Source organism: Pleurodeles waltl, chromosome 7 (genome assembly GCF_031143425.1).
Source record: "Pleurodeles waltl isolate 20211129_DDA chromosome 7, aPleWal1.hap1.20221129, whole genome shotgun sequence".
In the NCBI taxonomy this organism is placed as follows: Eukaryota; Metazoa; Chordata; class Amphibia; order Caudata; family Salamandridae; genus Pleurodeles; species Pleurodeles waltl.
Genome location: NC_090446.1, coordinates 1349070932 through 1349097929, shown reverse-complemented (window position 1 = coordinate 1349097929; position 26998 = coordinate 1349070932). Strand labels below are relative to the sequence as shown.

The 26998-nt window shown below is 46.2% G+C and overlaps 1 protein-coding gene across 4 annotated transcripts in view; it reads left to right on the top strand.

The window, feature by feature from the left end:
• PPP6R1 (protein phosphatase 6 regulatory subunit 1) overlaps window positions 1–26998 on the top strand; it is a 745577-nt gene that overhangs the window by 363501 nt on the left and 355078 nt on the right. The window lies entirely within an intron of this gene.

Here is a 26998-nt window from a genome sequence, read left to right as displayed (position 1 = left end):
TGCCTCTTTCCTTCCTAAGGTGGTTCTCTCATTCCATCTGGGCCAAACTATCACCTTGCCCTCCTTCTTTGCTCTTCCACATTCCTCTAAGGAAGAGGAGCAACTCCAGTGGCTGGACCCAAAAAGAGCACTGTCGTTCTACCTTCACGGCACGAGTTCCAGATGGATGACCAACTCTTTGTGGGGTATGTGAGAGCAAAGAAGGGACGAGGAGTACAGAAGTAGACGATTTCGCTTCAGGTCTTTCTCTGTATTAAGATCTGCTACACTCGTGCTAAGAAGCAGTCTCGTGAGGGCTTGTGGGCCCATTACACCAGGGGAAAAGCTGTAACCACAGCGTTAGCACGTGAAGTCCCAGTCCTAGACATGTGGCAGGCAGCAACTTGGCCATCACTGCACACATTTGCCAAACACTACTGCCTGGACATTCAGGTCCTCAAGGATGGGCATTTTGCCTGTTTGGTCCTGCAGGGTTTCCTAGCCTAAAAGCATTGTTCTCATGATATGGCTTGGGTATCTAAGGAATCTGCAACTAAAAGTCTCTATCAGTTGAACAAGTTACTTACCTTCAGTAATGCATAGCGGCAGAGTACTTACACCCACCCATGCCTTCCTGTTCTGCGGACTTGTTACTAGGGTTAGGGTGACCTTTTTTTCTGGGCCATAGTTTTTGCACTCATTATGCCAGTTCTTGTCATGGCTCTGCACTTCTGGTGTGTAAAGTTATGATAAAAGTAACTGACATGACGTGCCTGGGTGGCACCTATACAGGTGACCACAACATCACAGCCGGCGCCAACAAGCCACGCAGAGTCAAATGGAGCTACCCGACGGGGCATGCAAGGGGTATTGCGCAGTAAATGTTTCCTGTCTGACGGCTGGGAAAATCAAAGGTAAGGAATCTGTAGCTAGATATCAGATAATGCATTACCGAAGACAAGTAACTTGTTCATTTTGGCCATTAAACTGTCATGAACCCGTGTTTGAAGACAATATGGGGACCCAAGTATAAAATAACAGAAATGACTGGATGAAAGAGCTTTTCATCTGGGATCCGTTTAGAGTCTGTGGACCCAACCCTTTGTCCGTGAATCCCAAGGCTGAGATTGGTTAGCTACACAATATCATTTTTTCTTGTAGCCACCATGACAGGACCAGGCCATAGGGTTCTGTATGCACTTCAAAAATGTTTTATAATAAAAGGGTAAACATTTTCCAACCCAAAGCCATGTAGGGAATCCTCATAGGCATTGTAGTGTTCGGTACAGGTTATGTGCCCAGCCTTTGCTGTGTATGGTTTTGGACCATGCACAGCTGGGTTTGGATGCCTGCTTTAGTTTTTGAGAAAAGCCTGGCTGAATCCCATCAGAGAAAAATAAACTTTCAGTTTCAAGAGCATTTTCGGTTTTGAGATGTTTGTCGACTGATATAGGCCCTTTTAGAGTGCCATTGATCTGCTTCTCATACAACAGCAGTTCTGTCCTGGAGAAGCACCAGCATTAGCTAACTTGCTCCCATGTTCTCAATAGATTACAAAGCAGTTCATATGGGCATAAAGACTTGAACATGTGAAAAGGTGCTTTTTTAACCAAATTAGATGTGTTCATTCGAATCAATGGGTATATTACAACATGCATTAATATATATCACCCTCAGTAAATCAGGACAGAAACTCCCGGTCCTGAATAATTGCCACTGACCCATTTTGGTAATAAACTGTGAGAAGCATGTTGACTGCCAGACAGAACTAACGGTTCACATGATAATCCAGCCTTAGGAAAGGCAACATCTGAAAACAAATTTGGCGTCCATCGTCCGTTTTATTCGTAAGCACAATCCCAGTGTTCTACACCCCCTCTAGAGTTCAGAGAAGTGACCTATCCTATTCCCCGGCCAACACCAGACATGGAGACTAAAAGATCTTGGGCAAAGAGCACCCCAGAGGGACCCTCTCCGTATTGCAGTGCCCACCCAGAGCACAATCCATGATGAAGCACGCCACGTCGATACGGTCAATGCATCCTGTAAAAGAAGCCCCCATTGACTGATTGGAATTCTCTAACCTCAGTGTAGAGTTGGTGGACCAAGTGGTATAGCACACTATTTTGTTCATAGTCACTATGATAATATTAAAACAATAGTTGTAATAAAAATTAAACCAGCACTTGGCAGTTGGAATGGCAAACTGTGTTGAAATGGGGTGTATTATATGTTGTGGTTGTGCAACCTCTCAGTGTAACACACTTACCAACCCCTTTGGGACCCTTGGGCTTTGTCTGTCAAACCCACAGCTCAATCTTTAGTAGGTGCGGCACTCAGCAGCAAGGCTTACACAGTGGAACAAGTGTAAAGCATTTAAACCGCACCAAAACAATTGAAGCAGATACTCAAGAACTTTGACACCACTTTATAAAATAAACTGCATTTTAATAAGAATTTAGAAAGTAGAGCGAAGAAGATCCGCTAGAGACTTCGGATACATAGATTTTACAAGCAATAATAAATCAAAGCAACCAAGATCAAACCTTGGCAAAGTCAATTAATTGGACACTTACCTAAGTTTTCTTTGAAAAAGTTTGTGTCAATGCGGTTGGTTACAAGTACTTGGGGCATTTAACTTTGGCATGGTGCTACTACAGGGTCAAAACATTCCCTCGACCACTTGCATTGGCGAGTCTTATTGAAGCAAGTCGAGCTATTTTTAATAATTACTGGTCCCGTCTGGAGAGTTGACACTGAACAGGTTCTTTTCAGTTGAAAAGTGGAGGGGCAATGAAAGATGCCTTTCAATCTTGTTCATATGTCACATTTGCTCTGCGTTCACAGACAGAGGGCAAAAGTAATTTATTCTTACAATTAATTTTCCTTCTGACTGCAGAGTTCCAGGTCTTTGTAAGGTGAACTGTGTGGCCTGCTGCTTAGAATGTAAAATAAAAGGACATAGAGTGCCAGTTTTGTCCTAACACACAACATTTAAATGTTAAGTTAACTGTGCAAACATTTCAAAATATATTTCAGTAGTTGTGAAAGCACTTTTTTATATTTTTGTGTGCTGAAAAAATATTTTAATAGGATAAAAACTAATCAGAATACTTCACATGGTGATGTGTAAAGGATATGTTTTCTGAAACCCAATTTTCACAAACTAATCTACTATATAGTTTTATCAGTAAAGCTGCAGGTTAGTGGAGAGGTTTTTTGACAGTTCTTGGAAAGTTACTGTGTGTAGATGACAATATGTTAACACATCATGGTTTAGTAATATATTTATTAAAATTGAGTGTTTAAACAAACTGAGAAACACTTCTGCCCTGATGGCAATGTTGTTACTAAGCTGAAAAGTCCAAGGTTATGTTGGCTAGACCTCATGGGTATGTGGGCTACATTCTTGTCATGCATGCAGCAAACATTAGTCTACTTTACGGACTCCAATTATCAAGAACTGTACAAATTAGTACAGATAGTGGCATGGATGTATTCAGAGTCCAGAGACCATGGTAAGTCTGCGACACGTCTATGCTTTCTGTGCTGTATGTGTGTGGCGTCGCCCAAGAGTCCGTTCAAACATAATCTTAAAGTTTTATATCTAAAAAGCCTTGAAAAAGTCAATGATGACGAAACACGTGTCGGCTGTTTTTTCACAAACATGAAAATTGTACAGTGCTTCCAAACCACTTATCTAGTGCGTTTCATGAGATCAGAGGATTTTTGTCCTGATTTATCACCAAGGAATAAATTGTTTTCACCTTGAGCCTGTGATGTGCTGTGGTTTTCTTCTTCTCAGATATGTAATACAAATGGGCCTCGACACGACTGACTGCTTGGATGAAGCAGTTGGACTAGGGTGGTGCTTTGGTCACATGGATGACATTCACTGGTTTCTCTGGTGACGTACAGACGTGACTCATGAATATGCCTTTTGACTAAGCTCGCCTCTTTGTCGATAAAGCTGACTCTGCCCTGCAGGGCTTCAAAGAAAGTAAAGCCACTAAATGGACCCTTAGTCGCTCCAAACTAGCAAGTCAATATCACCATCAATCTCACCCCTTTCGAGGCATCGCTAGGCGTTTCGCATACAGGCATCAGCATGGACCCCCTCCCCCACTCCAGTATCAGGCACCCCAATAATTCTTTAGTAGGCATGTGGAATAAACTCCTAGGACTGCAGGGACATTGACCTTCCCAGTCCTGTGGCAATAGCCCCCAAGCCGCTTTAGTTGGCCCTTAGTGGCCCACAGCCACCCTGAAGGAGGAAGAATCAGTCACTTTCTCCAAGGGTGGGAAGCCATAACATTGAGCATGTGAGTCCTGAAGGTAGTCTAAGGTGGGCTATGCTCTGGCATTCCTTTTTGTCCCACTGCCTCTTCCACCTGTTCCCAAGAAGACTCTCTTGAAGAAGCTTTCCTCCCAGAGTGAAATACAGGACTCCTGTATGTCTTTCCGCCACTACTAGTCCTGGTCAGAGTTGTGAACATCAGGAACGACCTGGTCAATTCATCCTAATGACACTGCATTAGGCCTGGAGAGTGTGGTGCCTGGAACTTCTGTGTATGCGCATCTGTCCTCCAATCAAGCTTTCACTTTGGAAGGCTCTTCTCACTGGGCCTGCGCAATCTGCACTTCAGTGGCAGTGGAGTACATTCAATTTCCTCCTAAAGTAGCTGATGTCATGCTGACTTTTAGGCCTCCTTCTTCAAAGTCTGTGCACGCTAGACGCTGGGACAGGTTTGTTGCGTGGTGTGGCACCCTTAATACGAAACCACTGCAGGCTAAACGGTTAAATGTATTTCATTTTGTCTTTGGCCCAGGAAGATCTTGCATTAGGCACCGCCAAATGTTGTCTGCCATACCTTTTGACCTTTTCTGCTTTTACTGAACCAACTGTCCATGCTGTGATGCAATTTCTCAAAGAGCTGATCCACCTTTTTCTTCCGAAGCACTTTGTGATGCCATAGTAGGACTTCAGTGTAGTTGCTACTTTTCTTGTGTGAACTCCTTTAGCATTCTGTCCTTTACATCTCCTGACCTTGAGACATTTTTAGTCTCACAATCACTTCAGCTTGACACATAAATGAGCTTTGTGCCTTATTAGTTCATCTGCCCTACACCATCTTCTTTCCAGACATAGCGGTGCTAAGGACTAAAGGGGTCTTTCTGTGAGTGGTTGTGTCCCTTTTCACGTTGTACAGACCATCACTCTTCTTAAGTTCATTCCCCTACCTCACCCCTCAAAAGAGGAGGAGAAACTTTATCATTTGGACCCCAAAACAGCGCTGCACTTTTATAGCGATCATACCAAAAATGTCAAGTGGATGATCAGTTATTTGTGGGTTTCTCTTGGGAAAAGAAGTGCAAGGCAGTGCAGAAACAGTCTTTCTCCGTGTAAATGGTCATTGGCATTAAGGTCTGCTCCACGTTGGCCAAGAAACAGTCTCCAAAAGGTTTCGGGGCACATTCCACCAGGGCTATGGCTGTTATTATTACTTTGGCACACAGGATGCCTTTCCTAAATATTGGTCGAGCTGCGGGGTGGGCATCAGTGCACACGTTATTGAAGCACTAGTGCCTTAACAACCAGGTCTGACAGGAAGAGCGTTTTGGCAGGTTGATTCTGCAGGAGGGTTTCAATCAAAAAGCATTTGTAAAGCACAATGCTGCTTCGACTGAAGCATCATGGTGATCAAAGCAAGAAGACTGATAACACTCACAGCCACATTAAGTATTAATCCACTGGGGCCAAAGAAAAGGACTTCAGTTTTGTCAGAATTTTACTTGAATTTAGACTCCATCCAGACAACTACTCCTTTAAGACACTCCTTGAATTTATAGAGTGTCGCCTCTGAATGTTTCTGAAAGGAAAACAGCAGCATGGTGTCATCCACTTAGGAGAGCACCTTCACACTCCAGGATTCAATCAAGCCCGCTAACGGAGCGAGGGACTGGTTGAACAGCAATGGGCTCCAGGCTGATTCCCTGGGCACCCCAAGAAAGTTGTTCAGAGAAGGATGAAAAAGGGGGGAGATGTACTCGTTGAGGACTGCCTTACAAGAATGATTTAAGTCAGGAGTGACCTTGCCAAGAAAGCTATACTGACTTAGGGGGTCATTCTGACCCTGGCGGCCGGTGGCCGCCAGGGCCACCGACCACGGGAGCACCGCCAACAGCCTGGCGGTGCCCCTTAGGGCATTCTGACCGCGGCGCTTTGGCCGCGGTCAGTGCAGGAAAACCGGCGGTCTCCCACCGGTTTTCCGTTGCCCGTCAGAATCCTCCAAGGCGGCGCAGCATGCTGCGCCGCCTTGGGGATTCTGACACCCCCTACCGCCATCCTGTTCCTGGCGGTTTGCCCGCCAGGAACAGGATGGCGGTAGGGGGTGTCGCGGGGCCCCTGGGGGCACCTGCAGTGCCCATGCCAATGGCATGGGTACTGCAGGGGCCCCCGTAAGAGGGCCCCGCTTGTATTTCACTGTCTGCATAGCAGACAGTGAAATACGCGACGGGTGCAGTAGCACCCGTCGCACCTTCCCACTCCGCCGGCTCGATTACGAGCCGGCTTCATGGTGGGAAGGTCGTTACCGCGGTACGGTATTTTGGCGGCTCCCGCCGGGCGCGCAGTGACCGCGCCCGGCGGGAGTCAGAATGACCCCCTTAATCTGTTCAGAAGAGTGGTGTGAGATACAGTGTTGAATGTCACCGACAAATCCTACAGTACCACGAAGGCTGAGTTGCCTCTGTCTAGATTTCTCTTGACAAACCTCCAAAAGTGTAGTTTCAGTTCTATATCCTGCACCAAAGCCCGATTGAGAGTCATGGAGGAGACTGTTTGCTTCCACAAAGGAGTATAGATGACAATTCACTAATATTTTCAGAATTTTGACAGCATGGAAATAGACCTAAAATGAAAAATGTCCTATTAAACATGAAGGGAAGTTTCAATTCTATTAAGGACAAGGAGGCGAGGATTATGCCTTACTTTATTTATTCTCATACAGCAGCTTCAACCTTAACCACAATAAACTACAGTTCCCCAAACTTAGGGCAACAAACTACAAGTCCCATGGTCCCTGCATCAGGGCTTGCTCAATGACATCTAGGGCGTTCCCCCTAGTGACGTTGTCTGTTTTTGACTGCGAGAAGACCAGCTGATCTCCTCTTTCTTCATTCCTGTTTGGATCCTTCCGACACTGTTGAACAAAGAGAGAGCCTGGTAATCTGTTGCTAACGATTATCTACCACAATATAACATTATGATAATTCAAAGAAACCCAACTTGTAATCATATGCAGAAAAAATAACTACACCCAGCGCAAAGACATTTCCTAACCTTATGTAACTTTGAACTCCTTTAGAGCAGTCAGTTTTGAGGAAAAAACTTTTGAACATTACTTAGACCTTATGTTGCAACTGCTAGCAAAATCCTCATGAGTATAATCTAAGGGTTGGGTAATGGTCTTGACAAGCCAAGGGTGGGAATAATTCTCGCCTCTGTGTCCTTAATAGTATTGAAACTCCTTCATGTTTACTAGGAAATTTTTCATTCTATGTCGGGACCGGAGCCGAGGATTATGCCCGTTCAGAGCTTATTCACCACCAACGAGGTCATGTCCAATACCGGTTTGAAGTAAAACCGCTTGAACATGGAATCGGAAGACCGATCCGCTGCATTGATTCGGTCTTACAACCAGGCTCCCAGATGGAAAGCTTTGGAGGCCATTGCTCCTCGTACTGAGAGAGCCCCAAATATCGCAATGTTAACTCCCGCTTCTTGCATTGTCCACTGGACCCATCTTGCAATAGTGGGAGAGGAGACTGCCGTATGAGGTTTCCTGAATGAGATAAGTAATTGTCTCTCCCCTGGAGGTCTGAACTCCTCCATCATTACCTTGTATGCCTTGAGACTACACACAGTTTGGGGTAACCATGAAAAGCCGGGTAAGAGACCACCTTCAAATTGGTTTTGGTCTGCCTGGAAATATGGAATGTCGGACCGTCCGGAGTGAAAAATCAGCCTGGAATGTCCAGAGCCCTCACGTTCGATACCCTATGACATGAGAACAAGCACAAAAGCATGGCTAATTTGGGCGATGACCACTTGCGAGATAAATACTTGTTCCATTGCCAAGACAGGAAGAGCTTGAGAGCGAGATTCACATCCCAAATAGCCGAGTAGCGTGGCTCGGGTGGCAAAGTCAGACGTATGCCCCTCATTAGTTTGCACTCTTACCAGAGAGCCTTCCAGAGTGAGATGGCCCGCTGAAATAGCTGACCTGTAAGAATTCACTGTTCTGTATGCCAAACCCTGGCAGGTCGCCAGGGAGGCCAAGAAATTCAGGATGGGGACTACTTGGCACCCCAGGGGATTTTGGTCATTTTGAGCACTCCAACGTACCCATCTAAACCATGCTGACATAACGCTTGTTTGTTCCAGCGGCCCATGCCGCTGCCAGCATGTTCTCAGCTTCCTTCGCTAATCCTGGGACTCTCCAGCATTGCCTGAAATATGCCAGGCCATAAGCAGCATTCGGCCTCGTATCACCAATGGATGATAGGTGCCCAGGGGATCCCTGAGGAGATGCGGAACGTGGGGTAGAAGGATTGGAGAATCCCAGGAAAATTCCAGAAGAACCAGACACCAGACTTGTGACCTCCAGTAAGGCGTGATTAGGACCACCTTGGCGTTCTGCCTGCGAACATGTGCTGTCAATCTTGTGATCATCACGAATGGGGGAAACGCATACCCCTGTTCCGTTGACCAGTCCTGCAGAAAGGCATCTGCAGCTATTGCAAGAGGATCTGTCCTCCAGCTGAAGAAACAAGGCACTTGATGATCCAGTCTGATGCAAACAGGTCTATCGAGAAAGGACCCCAAAGGGCATCTAAGCGGTGGAAAATCAATGTGTCTAGATGCCACAGACTCAAGTCCTACCATTGTCTGGAGTACCAATCCACTATGGAATTGGAGGCACCCGGCAGGTACTCTGCTGTTACCGAAATATTCTTGTAGAGACAAAACTCCCAGAGATCTTTGGCTAAATCTGCCAACATCTTGGACTTGGATTCCCCCAATTTATTGATCAACCTGACCGCTGATTGGTTGTCCATCTTCGAGGACAGTGCAACGGATCCGCTCCTTCATCCAACATTTTATCGCCAAGGAACCCGCCATGAGCTCTAGGCAATTGATAAGCAATTTCCGCTCCTTGTCTGACCATTTTCCGCCTGTACAAGAGTCCCCGCAATGCGCTCCCCAGTCAGATTTGCTGGCGTCCGATTCGATCACCAGATCTGGATCGGAACCGAAAATGGCACAGCCGTTCCAGGCCTCCATGTGCATCAGCCACCACTTCACTTCGTCCACTACCTCTTCTGTGAGGGAAACCATCTGTGTATTGAAGGGCCTTGTGCAAGTGAGAGGCCTTCAGGCGCTGAAGTGCCCTGTGGTGGAGAGGCCCCAGAAAAATTGCCTGGAATGAAGAGGATAATAAGCCACTACCCTGGCGATCAGTCGGAGAGAAGTGGAGCTTTTCACAATAGTCTTCCTGAGCTTCTGGCGTATTTTGGCGATCTTTCGCGCAGGGAGGCTTAGCGATTTCTCAACCGAATCTATCAGAAAACCTAAGAAGATGGTATGACACGCAGGAACTAATAAGGACTTGCGTCTGTTGAGGATGAAAGCCAGGTCCTCTAAAAGATTGACTGCCATCTGGAGTTGGTCTGACAGATGGCATGGACATTGATCCATTATGAGTATATCATCCAGGTACACTATAAGGCGGAAGCCTTGGGCTCTCAATTTCTCCATCACCGACCTGAGGACAGGCCGAAAGGCAGGGTCTTGAACTTGTAAAATTGGTATTTCCACCGGAATTGCAGAAACCTGCGGTGAGGAGGAAAATTCGGAACCGTCAGATAGGCGTCCTGAAGATCCAACAAACCATCCAGTCATTGGGTCTCAGGAGGTCCCATAGAAAATGGATACTCTCCATCTTGAAATGGTGGTACACTAACCAGCCATTTAATTCCCTGAGGTTGATTACTGGACACTGTCCCCGCTTCTCCACCAGAAAGAGATTGTTCAGAAAACTCTTGGGGTCTCGTCGTGTCCTAGTTATGGCATTCTTTTGCAGAAGATCTGCTACCTCCTTGCCGATTAAGGCGGCTTGATCCTCAGCAAACTGCAGTGGGTGTGGGGAAACCGGCTGCACCGAGGTACCATAGAACCCTATTCGGAAGCCCTGAATGGTTTGTAAAACCCATGCGTCTGATGTGAGCTTTTCCCAGTTGTGTTTGAACCATGCCAGCCTGCCTCCTAGATCTAAGTGGGAAGAAGTGCTGAACCTTACCTGACTGGGCTTGAAGTTGCAGCCTGGAGGAGCCTCTCAAACCCCGACCTCTGTAGGGTCCCCGGGAGCTGAAGAATTCCCCTTGACGGGGCAGATCTTGCGGGGTTTGGAAGCCTTTAGGGGGGCTCTGGATATAGAAGTGGCCGGTCGAGCGCCCTCTGCCACGGCCGGCCCGATACATTTTGGGGTTTAAAATCTTCTTAATGGACGTTTGTGCCGTACCCAATGAGGTAAACGTCGCCACAAACTTGTCCAATTCCTTAATAAAAGGCTTTCCGAAGAGTCCCCCTTGTGCCGCGAGGCCAGCTTCCGTCGATGCCAGGTCACCCAGTTTCAGGTCCACTTTGAGGAGGAAGGAACGCCTTCCCTCAGTGGAGAACGCACAGTTGGCGTTACCCAAAATATGACCACCCCTTGAGTTCATCTCGATAGGATTCTGGCGAAATGGCAGAATTTGTGGCCTTAGCCTCCTCTGCTTAGTCAAGGATCTTTGTTAGAGGGCCACTGATGTCCAGTAATTTATCTTGGCATGAACGCCATGATCTATCAGTCCCTTTCTTAGGGTCCTTGAAGTATTTCTGGAGGAAGTTGGCCATACGAGTGTCCAGCTCGGGAGTTAGCGCCACCTTCCCGGGGAGGGGCGGGCGAGGACGTTCTGCTTTGAGACAGGCGCTGATCTCCTTATCCAAGGACTTGCAGAGGCGGCTGACTACGTATTTGCCCGCTTTGTCCGAGGGAAACCACTCCGAAGAGCGTGGATGGATAAGATCCTCAGGTTCCAGCATGTCTGTCACAGGCTCCTGAACTTTGGAGTCCTTTAGGGGCGAAGGACGCCAAGGACATGACGGCCCGCTTCGTCTGGTGTATCAGCATCATCTGAATGCAGAGGGAGTTCTGAGGACTGTCTTGTGCAGAAGGCTCTGGCCTAATAAAGGCCTTCTTGAGGGATTTGAAAACGTTTCGATCCGCAGATTTATCTGCCTTGCGCTTCTGAGGCGGGCGCTTCAAAAGGGAAACCCCGAGGTGAAGATTGTCAGAGTACCTTCCCCAGTGCTTAATTTTTAAATAAAAAGGTGCTGGTGCTCAAAGCTCTCCTCTTAAACACACGGCTGCTGCAATTAAAAGTGCGAGCACATAATACTGAGGCAGCGTAATCCTGAAGCCACCTCGGGCCTCTTATAGCCCCTCCCTGCCCCTCCAGCTCACTCTGTCAGCTTCCTGCTCGTCCCCTTTCTGACGCTTTTTCATTTTTTTCTTCCTCCACTTTCCCACATGTCTTTTGCTCACAGTAAATGCTTGAGACAGAAAACTAAGCGCCGGTCCTCAGAAATAAGTGCTGGTGCTCCGCTCTGGAAACAACAAGCACAAATTAAGCACTGGCACCCCCTAAAAGTACGGGGCAAGCGCAGGCTAGTTCCAGCAAACAGCGTTCGAAAGGTTTCATCGCCGCTGCTACTGCCTGGTGTATTGAGGCGTCCACTGCCTGACAAAATTCATAGTCTATTGGGAGCACCTGAAGGGATTCCTCTTCCATATATTCCTCTGCCATCCTGTGACTGTGGGCCAGAGGTACAGGAAAACCTCGGTGGCTGCCTGAGGCAATTTAGAGCTACCACGTAGCGAGTTTGTTTGCGCTAAGTGCTATCCAGGCCATCCTCTTCCCCCCCCCCCCCCCCCCCGGAGCCCCCACGCATGGTATGTATATAGGGCAGAATGGAAATTGTTTATTAACACCTCTTAGGCAGTAATTGGCGTAAAAAACGCCGACAACCGAAAGTGCTCGGCGGGTGCCAGGGGAAAGAACTGCCTCTGAGTTTTTCAGCAAAACAGGCACTCAGTGCCTTCAATACAGACCCACAGGCTGCGGGCCTAAGGCTTCCAGGTGGCTCAGGGGTTCAGAAGGTTGTGAGGCTAAACCGACGTGGCTGTCAGTTTCAGGTTTGGAAACTGACAAACACATCCGATAGGCAGCCCGCACTATGCCCCCAGCAGCAAGAATGCCACACTGTGCTCTTGCGGCCCGAGGCTTGAATTTGGCGCGACAGGAACTCTGAAATGTGTCCCCGCTGCACTATTTAGGGCTGCGAAGGAGCCTGCTGGAAAGCAAAAACAATCAATCAAAAGATTTATAAAGCGCGCTATGTACCCGTTAGTGTTTCGAGGCGTGGGGGGTGGGGGGGCTGGTGCTGCTAACGTTCGAAGAGCCATGTCTTGAGGAGTCTCCTGAAGGTGAGGAGGTCCTGGATCTGGCGAAGAGAGGTGGGGAGAGAGTTCCAGGTCTTGGCGGCGAGGTAGGAGAAGGATCTGCCGCCAGAGGTCTTGCGCTGGATTCGGAGGGCGAGGTTGGCAGAGCGTAATTGACGTGAGGGAACGTAGAAGTTGAGTCTGGAGTTCAGGTAGGTGGGTCCGGTGTTGTGGAGTGCCTTGTGTGCGTGGGTGAGGAGTTTAAAGGTGATCCTCTTTTCCACGGGGAGCCAGTGGAGGTTCTTCAGGTGGGGGGAAATGTGACATTGGCGGGGTACGTCGAAGATCAGGCGGGCGGCTGCGTTCTGGATGCGTTGGAGTCGTTTGATGTCTTTCGTTGGGATGCCTGTGTAGAGTGCGTTGCCGTAGTCGAGTCTGCTACTGACGAGGGCTTGGGTCACCGTCTTTCTGGTTCCTGTTGGAATCCACTTGAAAATCCTGCGGAGCATGCGGAGGGTGTTGAAACAGGAAGAGGAGACAGCGTTGACCTGTTTGGACATGGTGAGAGCGGAGTCGAGGATGAAGCCCAGGTTTCGTGTGTGGCTCGCAGGGGTGGGTGGCGGGCCGAGGGCGGTGGGCCACCAGGAGTCGTTCCAGGCCGAGGGGGTGTGTCCGAGGATGAGGACTTCCGTCTTGTCGGAGTTGAGTTTCAGGCGGCTGTTGCTCATCCACTCGGCGATGGATTTCAGTCCCTCGTGGAGGTTGGTTTTGGCGGTGAGAGGATCTTTGGTCAGGGAGAGAACGAGTTGGGTGTTGTCGGCGTAGGAGATGATGCTGAGGTTGTGTTGGCGGGCCACTTGTGCGAGGGGGGCCATGTAGACGTTGAACAACGTTGGGCTGAGTGAGGAGCCTTGGGGGACGCCGCAGATGAGGTTGGTGGCTTTGGAGCGGAAGGGTGAGAGTCGGACTCTCTGAGTTCTGTCGGAGAGAAAGGATGAGATCCAGTTGAGGGCTTTGTCTTGGACGCCGGCCTCGTGGAGACGGTTTAGTAGGGTGCGGTGGCAGACTGTATCGAAAGCGGCTGATAGGTCTAAGAGGGTCAGGGCTGAGGTTTCGCCGTTGTCCATTTGTTGTCTGATGTCATCTGTGGCGGCGAGGAGTGCGGTCTCAGTGCTGTGGTTTCGTCTGAAACCAGATTGAGAGGGGTCTAGGATAGCGTTGTCTTCTAGGAAGTGGGCGAGTTGAGCGTTGACTATCTTCTCGATGACTTTCGCTGGGAAAGGGAGGAGGGAGATCGGACGGAAGTTTTTGAGATCGTTGAGGTCAGCCTTGGCTTTCTTGAGGAGGGGTTGGATTTCTGCGTGCTTCCAGCTCTCCGGGAAAGTAGCGGTGTCGAAGGAGAGGTTGATGATCTTGCGGAGTTTGGGGGCGATGGTGGCGTCGGCTTTGTTGAACGCGTGATGTGGGCAGGGGTCAGCGGGGGATCCTGAGTGAATGGAGTTCATGGTTTTTCGTGTTTCGGCGTCATCTACTTGAGTCCAGGTGGTGATGCGGTAGGCGTGGGAGGAGTTGCTGGGGGTGGGGTCCGGCGGAGGTGAGGTGTTGAAGCTGTCGTGGATGGTTGCGATTTTCTGGTAGAAGAAGGTGGAGAGCTCCTCGCAGAGTTCCTGGGAAGGAGGGACGTCGTTGGGGTTGGTTGGAAACACCGTAATCACCACCGTTATCAGAGGATGAGAGAAAAACATATACCTAGCTGCTGCGAGCAGGAAAGAAAGAGGACGTCACTAGGGGAATGAACCAGATGTCATTGAGCAGGCCCTGATGCAGGGACCATGGGACTTGTAGTTTGTTTCCCTACATTTCTTGGGAATTGTAGATTATTGTGGTTAAAGTTGAAGCTGCTGTATGAGAATAAAGAAAGAAAGTAAGGCATAATCCTTGCCTCCAGTACTGACATAGAATGACTTAATCAGTGAGTCAGTGTTCGGTTTCTTGAGAAGTGGTAAAAGGAATGCATGCTTCCAAGTTGAGGGAAATACATTAGATTCCAGGGGAAAGTTCCAAATTTTGTTGAGGAACAGATTAACATACCAAGCCCATCATCTTGATTAATCTAGTTGGGCAAGGGTCCACTGGGGAGCCACATAGCCATCACTCCACATGTTCACAAAGCACTATTCCTCGCTGTCAAGTCCGTTGAGATGGGCATTCTGCCTGTTCGGTCCTCAAGGAGTTTCTGGCTTGAGGTAGTTCAAAGACCCACCTCTGGAGAGGGATTGCTTGGGTATCTATTCTAGAGTGAGAAGTCTGCAGTTAGACGGACAGGTTACTTAACTTCTGTAACTCCTTTTCTGTTAGAGACTCTTAACCACAGATTTCTCACTTCCTTCCAATCCTCCCCACTCTGTGAACTGAGCTCTTTACCCCAAAGATCCCATTAGACACTGCACACTGGTCAAACATTTTTTTTTTTTTTATATGCCTCTGCATTTTTGGTATGGAAATAGTCACAAAAGAAACTGATGTCAGGGCGCTGGAGGAGTGCTTATATGGGCACCGCAACATCACTTCCTACACAGCTGAAGTGTAGTTGATCATTGCCACCTACCGGCATACAGACGTATTGCTCAAGATTTTCCTCCCCCCTGGGGCATATTTTAAGTTGAGGAATCTGTGATTAGATAGTCTCTACCAGAAAAGGTGTTACTGAAGGTAAGTATCTTTTTTGTAATCTAGCCCAGCCGGTAGGAACAAGATTGAGAACTATTGCTGGTGGCTCTAAAGGTATGTAAATGACGTAGTTGGGAATCATCCAACCACTGCTTTTTATTCTTCTTTGGAAGACATTGTAAAACCTGATGCCTTTTGTAGGTTGTTCCAAGCAAATAATGTATCCAACCTTCGTCCCCAGATTATACCAACTATTAATGAAGGGAAATATCTTTGAATCAACTGGTCAGGAAAAAAAAAAGTTTTTCGTGTGACTTCATTGAGTCCATTCTAATCAAACTGTCAAACCCCAAAGCCATAACAATTCTAATAGTTCCAGAATGGTCATAGTTTTTTAATTATTTTTCCAGTGAAATTCAACTGAAATAAACCTTAACTCGCCCTTGCCACTTCACCTTCCCCAAGTTAACAACTGTTAGCACCAAAACTGAAGATCCAACACACAGGCTCACTTTGGGTTTAAGTTCCTTAACTATAAGTTGTACTATCCTCAAAGCCTATGGACATGAGATGTCCCTGCATTCTTTTGTAAAATAGTGCAGAAGGGGCCACCACAGAGGGGAAAAACAATCTCTCTGTCCCTTGGATATTGTGAGTAATATTTCAATATAAAGACTACCAAATTAATAGTGCCTATCTTGTATGTTGAATGTAAGACCTACCCCGCCCCCCCCATCCAGCCAAGAAGAGAATAAGCTAACCAGTGAAGAGAATGTTTGTCTACTCTCATACTATCTCTGTCATCTAACCCATCATGATGCTACAAGAATTCCACATATATTTTGTCCCATTGTAGTTTTGGTTGTCTAAAGCAGTTTCCTCCAGTGTTCCCATATATGGGCATATTCTTCTAGAATAAGAGTTTGCATACTCATCCGGCAACTTATTTGACAACAATCTGATTTGTTCGTATTCATTGCGTGCAGGTGACTAGTGTTATCTAAGCAGATTTTTACATGCTGCCTCTTCACAAGTTGAACAAGTGTATTTCAGTATTATATCCCGCTAAGCTTCTAAAAATGTCTGCCCAGCTACTGGCATATATACTGGAATATGTATACCATAACATTTTTTAGTAGAGCACATTTGTCAGGAAATGCGGTGTATTATATGGTGTGGTTGTGAGGCCTCACAGTGCGATACACTACCAACCCCTTCAGAACCATTCAGGTTTTGTTTGTCTTACACTGACTCAACTCCAGGTTGCCGTGGCTTGCAGCAGTCATGCTTACACAAAGGAACAAGTGTACATTATTTAAACAGCACTAAAATTAGTGCAGAAGAAACAACACTCAAATATGAGACCAATTTATAACAAGCATTTGCAAAGCCACTAGGTCTCACTTATACAAGAGCTATTGCCTGTGGCAGTGTGGTTTGCTATGTTGTACACTAGTGTGGCTGCTGTTCAGCATGGCTGCAAGTTAATGGCCAGGAGTGTCTGAATGGAGTGGGGGAAGAAGAGTATCGTAGAGTGGATTTGTTGGAATATTGTGGAGTAGGAGGAGTGAAGTGAGTAGAGTTGAGTAGAGGGACATAGAGTTCAGTGGCAGTGTGTGTTGTAGGTTGGGGTAGATTGAGGTAGTGTGGTGGATTCGATTGGATTTGGTTGGGGTTGATTGGAGTGGGGATGGATTGAAATGGGGTGAGGTGGATGGGATTGGGTGGATTGGCGTGGGGTGGATTAATTGGACTGAGGTGGGTGGTTTGGATTGGAGTCTAGGGGTGGGGTGGAGTGGATTGGATTGGAGTGGGGTGGTTTGGATTTGATTGGAGTGGGGTAGGGTGGAGTGGATTGGGGGAGTGGGGTGGATAGGATAGGATGGGATGGGATGGGATTGTATTGTACTGGGGTAGGTGGGATGGATAGGATTGGAGTTGAGGATAGGATGGGATTATATTGTATTGGGGTAGGTGGGATGGATAGGATTGGAGTTGCCACCCAAATACCCCTACCCACCCTAAAACTCTTTAAAAAAAAAAAAAAAAAAAAAAAATATATATATCCTTGCCACCCAAATACTTACCCACCCTAAACCTAAAATGTGTGTATATGTTCGATGGCATGCGTAGCTGCAGATACACATGCTATGCATTATTCTGCCATCTAGAGTTTGGCTCGGAGTGTTACAAGTTGTTTTTCTTTGAAGAGATCGAGTGATTCCTCCTCCTGGTTATACTGCGTATGGTCATCGACTCCATTGTTATATTGTTTTCTTTCCGTTGTCTGGTTCGGATGAGTTTTCCTCTCGCTCCGAGATTTCTAATCGGAAACTTTAGAAAATTCCCTTAATCGTCGGAATTGTTGTTCACCTAGCCTTGAACCAATAGTACCGTTGGAAACTAAATTTCGCCCTTCTGGGTGCGTGCACCCAGCTCTGGCATGTTTGGGCCTATTGCGTCGAAGCCTGATGGATCAGACTCCATTTTGATTTTGTTCTCGGCCACGCAAAATTTCCTTACACAGATCAATACCTTGTTTGTAATCTGTGTCTTTCTCCCGATCACAAAGAAGATTGTGAGGCCTGTTGATTGTTTCAATCCAAGAAGACCCTGCGTGATCGGAGAGCCAGAAGATTGGAAATGGCGTTGAAGCATATGGAACATCTCGACATCATGGAGGAAGAACAGGTGCAGAAAGCGGTCTCCATCAGACACCAAATCCGAACAAGAATATGAAGAAGATAGGCCTATTACTGCTGGACGCCCACGTATAAAAAATTATTGAAGGCCTTGTGTATACCCCTGCCAGAGAGCCATGGTTTGACCCGAAAAAAGACTCTTGTCAACCTGCCTTCGGGTTCGACGTAGAAAAAGGCCACTCCTCCGTCGGTATCTGAGTCGAGTAAATCCATTAAGAGTTCTACTTAGGACTCGAGCAAGCGTCCTCACTTCTCGGAGTCGAAGCTTCAACGCCCTGCTTCGCAGCCAAAACAACTGGCTGCATTTTCGGGACCGAAAAAGCTACCATCTTCGGAGCTGAAAAAATCTTCTTATTCAGAAGAGCAAGGACTTTCGTGCTGTCTTAAACAGAGCTCAAAATCACTGCATGAACAGTCTTATAGACTTTCTGATGAGGACACTGAGATTCAGCCTATCCTTGAAGTTATGGATGAAAGACAATCAAGGATCCACATCCATAGAGAGACTGGCAGAATAGTTACTGCACCTCCTCTACAAACCAAAAGGAAGCTGGCCTTTCAAGAACAATTAGACACTGCTCAACCACCAGCAAAAATTCATAAACAGAACGAGAAGCCAGTACCTGCCCGTACTTCTCCCCCTCATTCACCACAACTTTCTTTTTCGCCTCCACCCACTAGCCCATCACCTTTACCTACACCAACTCATTTGCAATATTCACATGGTGATACAGTTTATCCTCGGGACCTATACGAACCAGATCCTATTCCTGACAATGATCCTGATTTATACCCTTCTGAGCATTCTCCACCAGAGGACACTACTGCATACATGGAAGTTGTTTCCAGGGCAGCAGCATGCCATGGGGTGCTTATGCACACCGAGCCCCTAGAAGAGAATTTTCTGTTTAACACTCTATCCTCCACCCACTCAAGATATCAATGCCTTCCTATGCTACCTGGCATGGTTAAACATGCAGATTAAATATTTAGTGAACCAGTCAAAGCTAGAGTAATAACTCCACACATTGATAAAGTATAAATCTGCTGCTACATATCCTGATTATATTACACACCAAGTTCCTCCAGACTCAGTGGTAGTAAGTGCGGTTAGAAAAAGGGCTAACAGCCAGTCATCAGGGGATGATCCTCCCCCTGATACGGGGAGTAGGAAATTCAATGCTACTAGCAAGAGGGTAGCCACTCAGGCTGCCAACCAATGGCGAATTGCCAATTCGCAAGCTTTACTAGCAAGATACGATAGAGCCCACTGGGACTAGATGCAGGAACTCCTACAGCACCTCCCAAAGGAACACCAAAAAAGGGCACAGCAAATTGTGGAAGAGGGTCACACCATAAGCAATAATCAAATGCAGATATAGCAGCTAGAAGTGTCAATACTGCCATTACTATACGTAGGCATGCATGGCTATGTTCTTCTGGCTTTAAACCAGAAATCCAGCAGGCAGTGCTCAACATGCCTTTTAATAAAAAACAATTGTTTGGCCCTGAAGTTGATACGGCCATAGAAAAACTGAGGAAAGTCTCAGTCACTGCCAAAGCAATGGGAGCATTATATACAACACCCTATAAAAGGCTCCTTTCGCAGACAGCAATTCAGAGGAGGATTACAGCAACAATCCACTGAGGCTTCTACCTCCCAGGCAAAGCAAGGGCATCAGCAACAGCAGTACCACAGAGGCAAGTTCCAAACTTCAAAACAAACCACTACCTCTAAACAGTGACTTATTTGCCATCCCTCAACCTCACACATTTCCTGCGGGGGGAAGACTGCAGCAACTCCACTCCCATTGGCAAAACATCCCCACAGATCATTGGATATTGTCAATTATCTGCAATGGCTATTGCCTAGAATTGGTTTCTACCTCTCCAAACATTCCTCCACGTTATCAAAAACTGTCCCCAGAACACAATGTTCTATTACAGCAAGAAGCACAATTGCTACTACTAAAACAAGCAATAGAATTGGTCCCACATTCTCAACAAGGAACAGGAGTATACTCACTATACTTCGTGATTCCCAAAAAGGATGGCACTCTCAGGCCCATCCTAGACCTCGGATCCCTAAATCTATATATCATGTCGGAACACTTTCACATGGTAACACTGTAGGACGTCATCCCACTACTACAAAAACAAGATTACATGTCTGCATTAGACCTCAAAGATGCGTATTTCCATATACCCATCCATCCAGTTTACAGAAAATACCTAAGGTTCGTGATAGCAGGAAAACATTATTATTTAAAAGTTCTACCGTTCGGCAGAACAGCTCCAAGGGTATTCACAAAATGTGTAGCAGTAGTGGCAGCCTACCTAAGAAGGCAACACATCTGTCTTTCCATATCTAGACGATTGGCTAGTAAAATCAAGCAATTTTATACTATGCCAACAACACACTCAATACGTAATACACACACCAGGGTTCACTCAACTACCAAAAATCCCATCTTCAGCCAGCACAGGTGCAACCTTACCTAGGTGTTGTTTTAAATATGCAAAGAGCCTTGGCTGTTAAGCCCCTTCGTCCCGAGATTTACCCCGTAATTCTGTTTGATGTACTCCTTGATTAATCCACTTTGATAATGAGACCCCATTTGTACTCTTATTAAGAATAATTGAACAGCCTTGAGAAAGCCCCAGGTTTACATAGCACTAGGGGGCGAAACACTTGTTGGTGTTTGTACATCACTAATGTACATTACAATGTACATTACATTGACTTCCGATCATCTATGAATTTCACAATAAATTATTCTTGGATATACTGACCTGTTTGGATGTGCTGACTATAATCTGAAATGTGAAAGTGAAGATACGAAATTAAGCAATTGAAATATGGGTTTATCCAAATTTGATTCCCAAAACCATAGACACTCAGTAGTTATGTTTAGCTCAAGTAACCATGCCAACCGTGGCACTTTCCTACATATATTGATTTGGAGAATGCCTATGGTTTGGATGTCTCCCCTGACAAAGGGTTGAGTACACGCCTCTTCCCCCCCCCCCCCCCCCCCCAAGCACCCAAGCAGTTGCCTCCTTTTGCTTGCTGTGGCCAGCTGGTGGGCATCTGAAGTTTTGGACCTGCAACTATCACCCATTTAGTTTAAGACAAATGTAGTCACAGAAAGTCTACAAGCTGGACAGGGTTCCTTGGAGTCACTTCCTCCCTTTCATTAAGCTGTCACTGACACATTAATGGGCCCCTGGGCCAAATCTTGCTGTTGTCTGCCAGTAAATAGGTGAGTTGCTAGACACCTCAAACCTGCTGCAGAGACTCTCCCTTTCTTGCACTGTATTCTATACCTGAGAGCCTGGGTGTCCAGAGTAGGATATTTTCCCTTTCAGCTGGGTCACACCAGATTCTTTTGTCTTTGTCTGGATCCTAAATTCTCGCTGGCTATAACATTCTGATAACCAATGCGTTTTTCAACATGGTGAAATTGGCATACCCCTAATTTGCATGTTTAACATACCTGCAAGTCCCTAGTATATGGTTCAAAGTGTACCCAGGGCCTACAAGTTAAATGTCACTATTGGACTGCACTAGCTGTTGTGCAGTCCACTAGAGTGACAGTGTAAAGATTACACTAGGCCTACAATTTGGAGCATTGTAAGCTGCAAATTCACCTTGCCAAAAGTAACCCCTTTTGACAGGTCAAGATCTTCCCTTTCAATATTTAGAAGTTATTTCTAAGGGGGTCTTCTTGCCCATAAGACAGGATGCATGGTATTTAGAAGTGATTCATGTAGGAATTTAATGTTAAATATGTCCTTACAGTGGAAAATACTCACATACTATTTGTACTGTAGCATGGCTGGGAAACAGCTAGAAAATTAATCAACAGCTATTTTTAATAGCTGTTATATAGCCATTACAATGGTGAATTCTGATTTGGTGTGATATTGCGAGAATGGTGCTTTTAGAAAGTTGTCTTTTCATGGCCTAAAGAGGCCCATGTGGATTTGTTCTCCCACTTCTGCTAGTCAGTAATTAGCATTCCTTCCACCGCACTCCGCCCGTCCTGTCCCTCTCACCTACCCCCCCCCCCCCCCCCCCCCCCCCATCTCCATACTCAGCCTGAGAGGCTGCTTTCACAATGGGCGTCTTTTTGACATTAGTGTCAATTTGTGCTGGAGTATCAAATCCTACTGGGCAGGTCTGCTGGGGTTTTATATACAACACTTGGGATGCACTTCAGCCCTGTATTGTTTTACCAGACTTCTGTCTCTGGGTTTATTGGGGCTCTGATGACTGCTTCAAACTCAGTTTTAGAGCTTGATTTGGGAGGACACTAGGATAACCATAGTACATTCCCCACACACAAACCCACCTCCAGAGCCTAAGTTTAGTGTTGCCAAAGGCTCCTGCCATTTTAAAAATGCCCAAAGTGGGTAGGATTGTCCCCGGGAACTTTTATCCCATTTGGTTAGGGCACGCATATGGGTCATTCCCACACACTGGCTTGTGCCAGGCATAATTGTGGCATCTCCAGGCACCCACTTCAGAACACTCCTGGACCTGAGGAAGGTCAGAGGAGGCCTGAACCTGCTGTCTGGACTTGAGAAGAACCCTGAAATGACGGGACCTGCTTTCTGCTGTACTCAGGACATAGAAGAGGAATCCAAGGCTCACAAGGCTCCTTCTGTTAAAGCTACAGGGACACATCAAGTTAGAAGATGCCTTTTCCTACAGTTGCCCAGCTGGTAACTGGACCTGGACTGGACCCTGCTGTTTAGCCTCTGCTTGACGATCTCTGAGCCTTCAACTGCCTTCCCAGAGGTCCTGTGGCGGCTTTAAAAGTGTACTCCTCTGGTGGATTGTGAGTTAAAGGGTTTAAGTCACAAGATAGAATGTTTGACCAGGCACCAACTCCAATCCAGCCCCATTAGAGTCCGCATGACATTGTGCCTAGGTCCCAATCTACGACCATTGACTATTTTTGACAATTTTTATAGCTTCTTGGTGGTATTTTTTATTTAAAACTTAAATAATTCTCTGGTTGCCCTTATTGGATAGTTCTCATTTTGTGTAATTTTGCTTTTTAAATTGTACCCTATTTTCTAATCCGTGTTGGAATTTTTATTGTATTGCATTTCAACTTTGTCACATTTTTGCCACTGCACAAATACTTTACACCTCGCTTTAAATTAAGACTGTCTGCTCTATGCCACATCTCCGAAAGGGTTGACTTCAGGTTAATTTTGTGACTTTAAGGGATCACCATAACCAGGGTTGTGTGTGATTATTCCAGTTAATAACTCCATTTCTTGCATCCTGGCTTCTTTGAGCATGGTCAGCCCAAAATAATTTCTTAAGACTGTCCCTGAAAGAGAATCCAAGCATGGAAATATTTGGAAAATGAGTTTTCTTCTGACAGTATCGTTCTTTGCTCTGTCAATGTAGCTGCCTCTTAGAGAGGTACCTGCATGCATTGTGAGACATTGTTGGCAAAATTTTGGCTGCAGTCCCTGAAGAATTTCATGTAAATTTAACCCAGAACATCCAGAATGGCTAGGATGCAACAAAGTACGTTATCCTTTCTGGACTAGATATTACTGATTGCTTAGGCAGAAAAGTTGACACCAGCGTATTGCTTTGGCATGATGCTTGGATGCGATCCAAAGGTTTTTCAAGTTATTTCTAAGTATCATTAATGGATAGGTCTTTTGATGGCACCTGCCTCTTTGGAGATGAGACAGACTGTACTGCAGTGCTTCACAGAAAGCAGGGCCAGAGCGCTCTCTCTGTAGGCAGTATCAGCAATGTCACCCCTTTTATGACTTGGGAAGGTGTTTGGCGCAAAGACAAAGCCCAGGCACTTCTCTGGAACAGATTCCCTATCCCACCCCCAGGTCCTTTAGAACTCAGTGTGTAGTATCTAGCCAACAATTTCCATGCTAGCGGGCAGCTTCCTCCTCAGTCCCTGCCTCGCACCACTTCAGCTTCCAAGCCCTCAGCGACACATGGCCACCTTGTAGGAGGCAGGAATATGTTATTACCTCCAAGTGTAACAGTGCATCACATTCGACAATTGGATGCTTCAAATTATTAAAAAGGAACAGTGCTTACCTTTCCTGTCAGACCCGCTGCATATCCCACCCACATCAGTTCAGCTTTTGGAAAAGCATTTGTTCGTTCTGCGGCACTAAGTTAAGGCTTCTGGACAATAGAGACATGGGGAGGGTGCCACACACCAGAAGTAGGGAGTGGATATTACTCATTTTATTTTCTTGTGTCCAAGAAGGACAGTGACCTGTGTTCTGTGTTAGATCTTCACCCTCAGTTTTTTCCAGAAAGGACAAACTCTGTAGGGTCATGTTGGCCCAGGTTCTATCTGCCCTGGATCCAAGAGATTGGATGATAGTGCTGAACCTGCAGGATGCCTATTTTCACATCCCCATCCTGTAGTATCACATGCGTTTCCTGAAGTTCAAGGTGGGTCAAGAGTATTTTCGGTTTTAGGTGCGCCCCTTTGACCTCATTAGTTCCCAACGGGTGTTCATGAAAGGGATGGCGGTGTTTGCAGCACACCTTCGGAGTTTGGGTATGCCAGGCTTCCCCTACCCCGACAACTGGCTGTTGAAGGTGGGCTTGCAGCAGTCATCCATGAACCACCTCCACGCGACATTGGATCTCCTCATTGTTGGGTTCACTATCAGTGTTCCAAGATCACACCAGACTCCTTCGCAGAAGGTCACATTCATCTGAATCATTTGAGATTTGGTGCACTTTTGAGCCTTCTGTCCTGTTCAACAAGTCCCAGGACATTTGGCCAAAGATCCTGATTCTTCAGTCTCATGCTTGGTCTCTGTGAAAGTAGTTTTGAGACTTATTGGCCTCCTGCATCCTGTTTGTGGACTTTACCAGATGGAAAGTATGAGCTCTACTATGTTTGTGGGCTGAGCACCTAGGGAACCTGTCCGATTCCTTTCAAGATTTGGAGGAAACTGCAAACTGCAGTGCTCAACCACAGTTGGACCCGTGACAGAATCCACTCCTTAACCCACCCTGAGCTGACAGTAGTGACAAATGCATCACTGTTGTGTTAAATGACACTTGGGAGAGGTAGAGATCAGAAGAGGTCTATGGGGGAGGCCCATCATCACGTCAGTCTGCTGGAGTTGCAGGCTGTTTTCTTGACATTGGTAGATTTACTCCCACCCATCACGGTATGACTGCGTCAGGTCCTCAGCTACAACATCACTGCCATGTGCTACTGCAGTAGGCAGGATAGGATTGGGCCCTGTGCCTAGAGGCTTTGTGCCTTGAACTGGCTGATCTGTCATGATGTTCCACTGGTCGGGAACCTCCTGTCGGGATCTTTAAGTGCTTGGGTGGATAAACTCTGGTCCTAGTTTTCCACAGCAGTGGTCAGTGTTCTTCGTGGCTCTGTGCTCCTGGTGTGGAAAGTCATGATAAGAAACTGACGTCAGTGTGCTGAGGTATATAGCCGCCATGCATGTCACTTCCATTACTAATGACGCCACCTACTGGCATGCAGTGATACTGCTTATGGAAAAAATGTCCAGATCCAGTCCGACGCCAGGGAATAACTTTGCGGTAAGGAATCTGCAGCCAGATAGTCTCTACTTGATAAGGCGTTACTGAAGGTAAATCTCGTTAGTGGATGAAGGAGGTAGTGTTTGTGTTAAGACAATGCTGCTTTGGTGCATTTTTTGGGCAGGAATTTTTAAATGGGTTTCCCTTATGCATAGGACCCATCCTTGTTTAGATACGAGAGTGATTACATTATGCTTCACCTGATCAGAAAAGAGATTTTCATTAAAAGTCTCAACAAAGTGAAGGTTGTTTTTCACATCTGGCAGCTGTCTAGAGTGGTTCTGTTGCAGACCTTAGTCTTGTGGTTTAGATCACAAAGTATACTCTACTCTGACTAGCATAATCAACAATTTCACATTTTCTTCATTGTAGTTCCGCCAATGAAAGAGAATGGGATGACAGTGTTTGTGAACCACTCACGCTCCCATGCTTTTTGCCTCATTCCTCTAGCTACACTGGTTTCTACCAAACTCTGAATGAAAGTGATCATAATATCAATGGACTATGCTAGTAGAAATACTTTTTGGGCCTATTTGAGCTTGCCCATCCCAGACAGCATCTTCCTGTCTTTGTTTGGTTGTTTTTAAGGGGTTGTCCTGGTATTGTGTTACCCCTCTTTATACGCCTTTCCACTTGGACTGTTTGGTATTGAAAGAACACTCCAACTTGGATGATATGTTTCCATACCCATGTTCATGCACTTGTTAAAGGGACTGGCCAATGCCCACTAAAGCTTTGTGTGTTGCTTCTGTGGGACTTGAGTGTGGGTCTCAATTTTGTTATGGCTGTACTGTTTGGTCATATGCATTCATTTTCTCTCAAGATGCCATGGAAAGAAGCCCTTATTTATGTGAAACTTGTGTCTGTGAGCGGTGTAATCTAGTCACGGATTTTGGGTACTGTTCCACCTTTGATATTTTTCAATATAAAGTATCCTTTCCTTCTGAAGAGGTCTTAGAATTTCACTTAGCTTTGTGGAGTACCTTACCTTCAGGGATGGAAGAGGATTCATTGTATGGGATATCAAAAAGCTCTCTTCTATTGTGTGTGTCATTTGAAAGGATTCCAATTGGACCTATAGCTCTTTGTGAGTTTGCTGGACCCAAAAATGAGCTCACCACTTATCCAACAAACCGTCCCAAGTGGATAAATATGTACAATTTGCTTGCTGTGAATTAGCTGGGTATTTACTATGAGAAATTAGAGTCATCTATGATACTCCATGACTTCTGTCAGGCTGCTAATTAGACCTGTGTACATATATATTCACTAAAAAAGTACTGTCAGAATATTTTGACTGGAGAACAACCTCACTTTAAATGAGCTCTTCCATTCCTGTTTTCCTTAGACCCTACTCAACACTTCACTGCTGTAAGAATCTTTCAGAGCATGATTAATCTGCAGGATGAAGGTAGCAGTTAGGAGAATTAATAACTTTGCTAACCATTTTAGTGGATACTTTTATTCTGCAGATTCATCAGTCTTTTATTTCCTCTCTTTCTAGGTAGGTTGTTCAT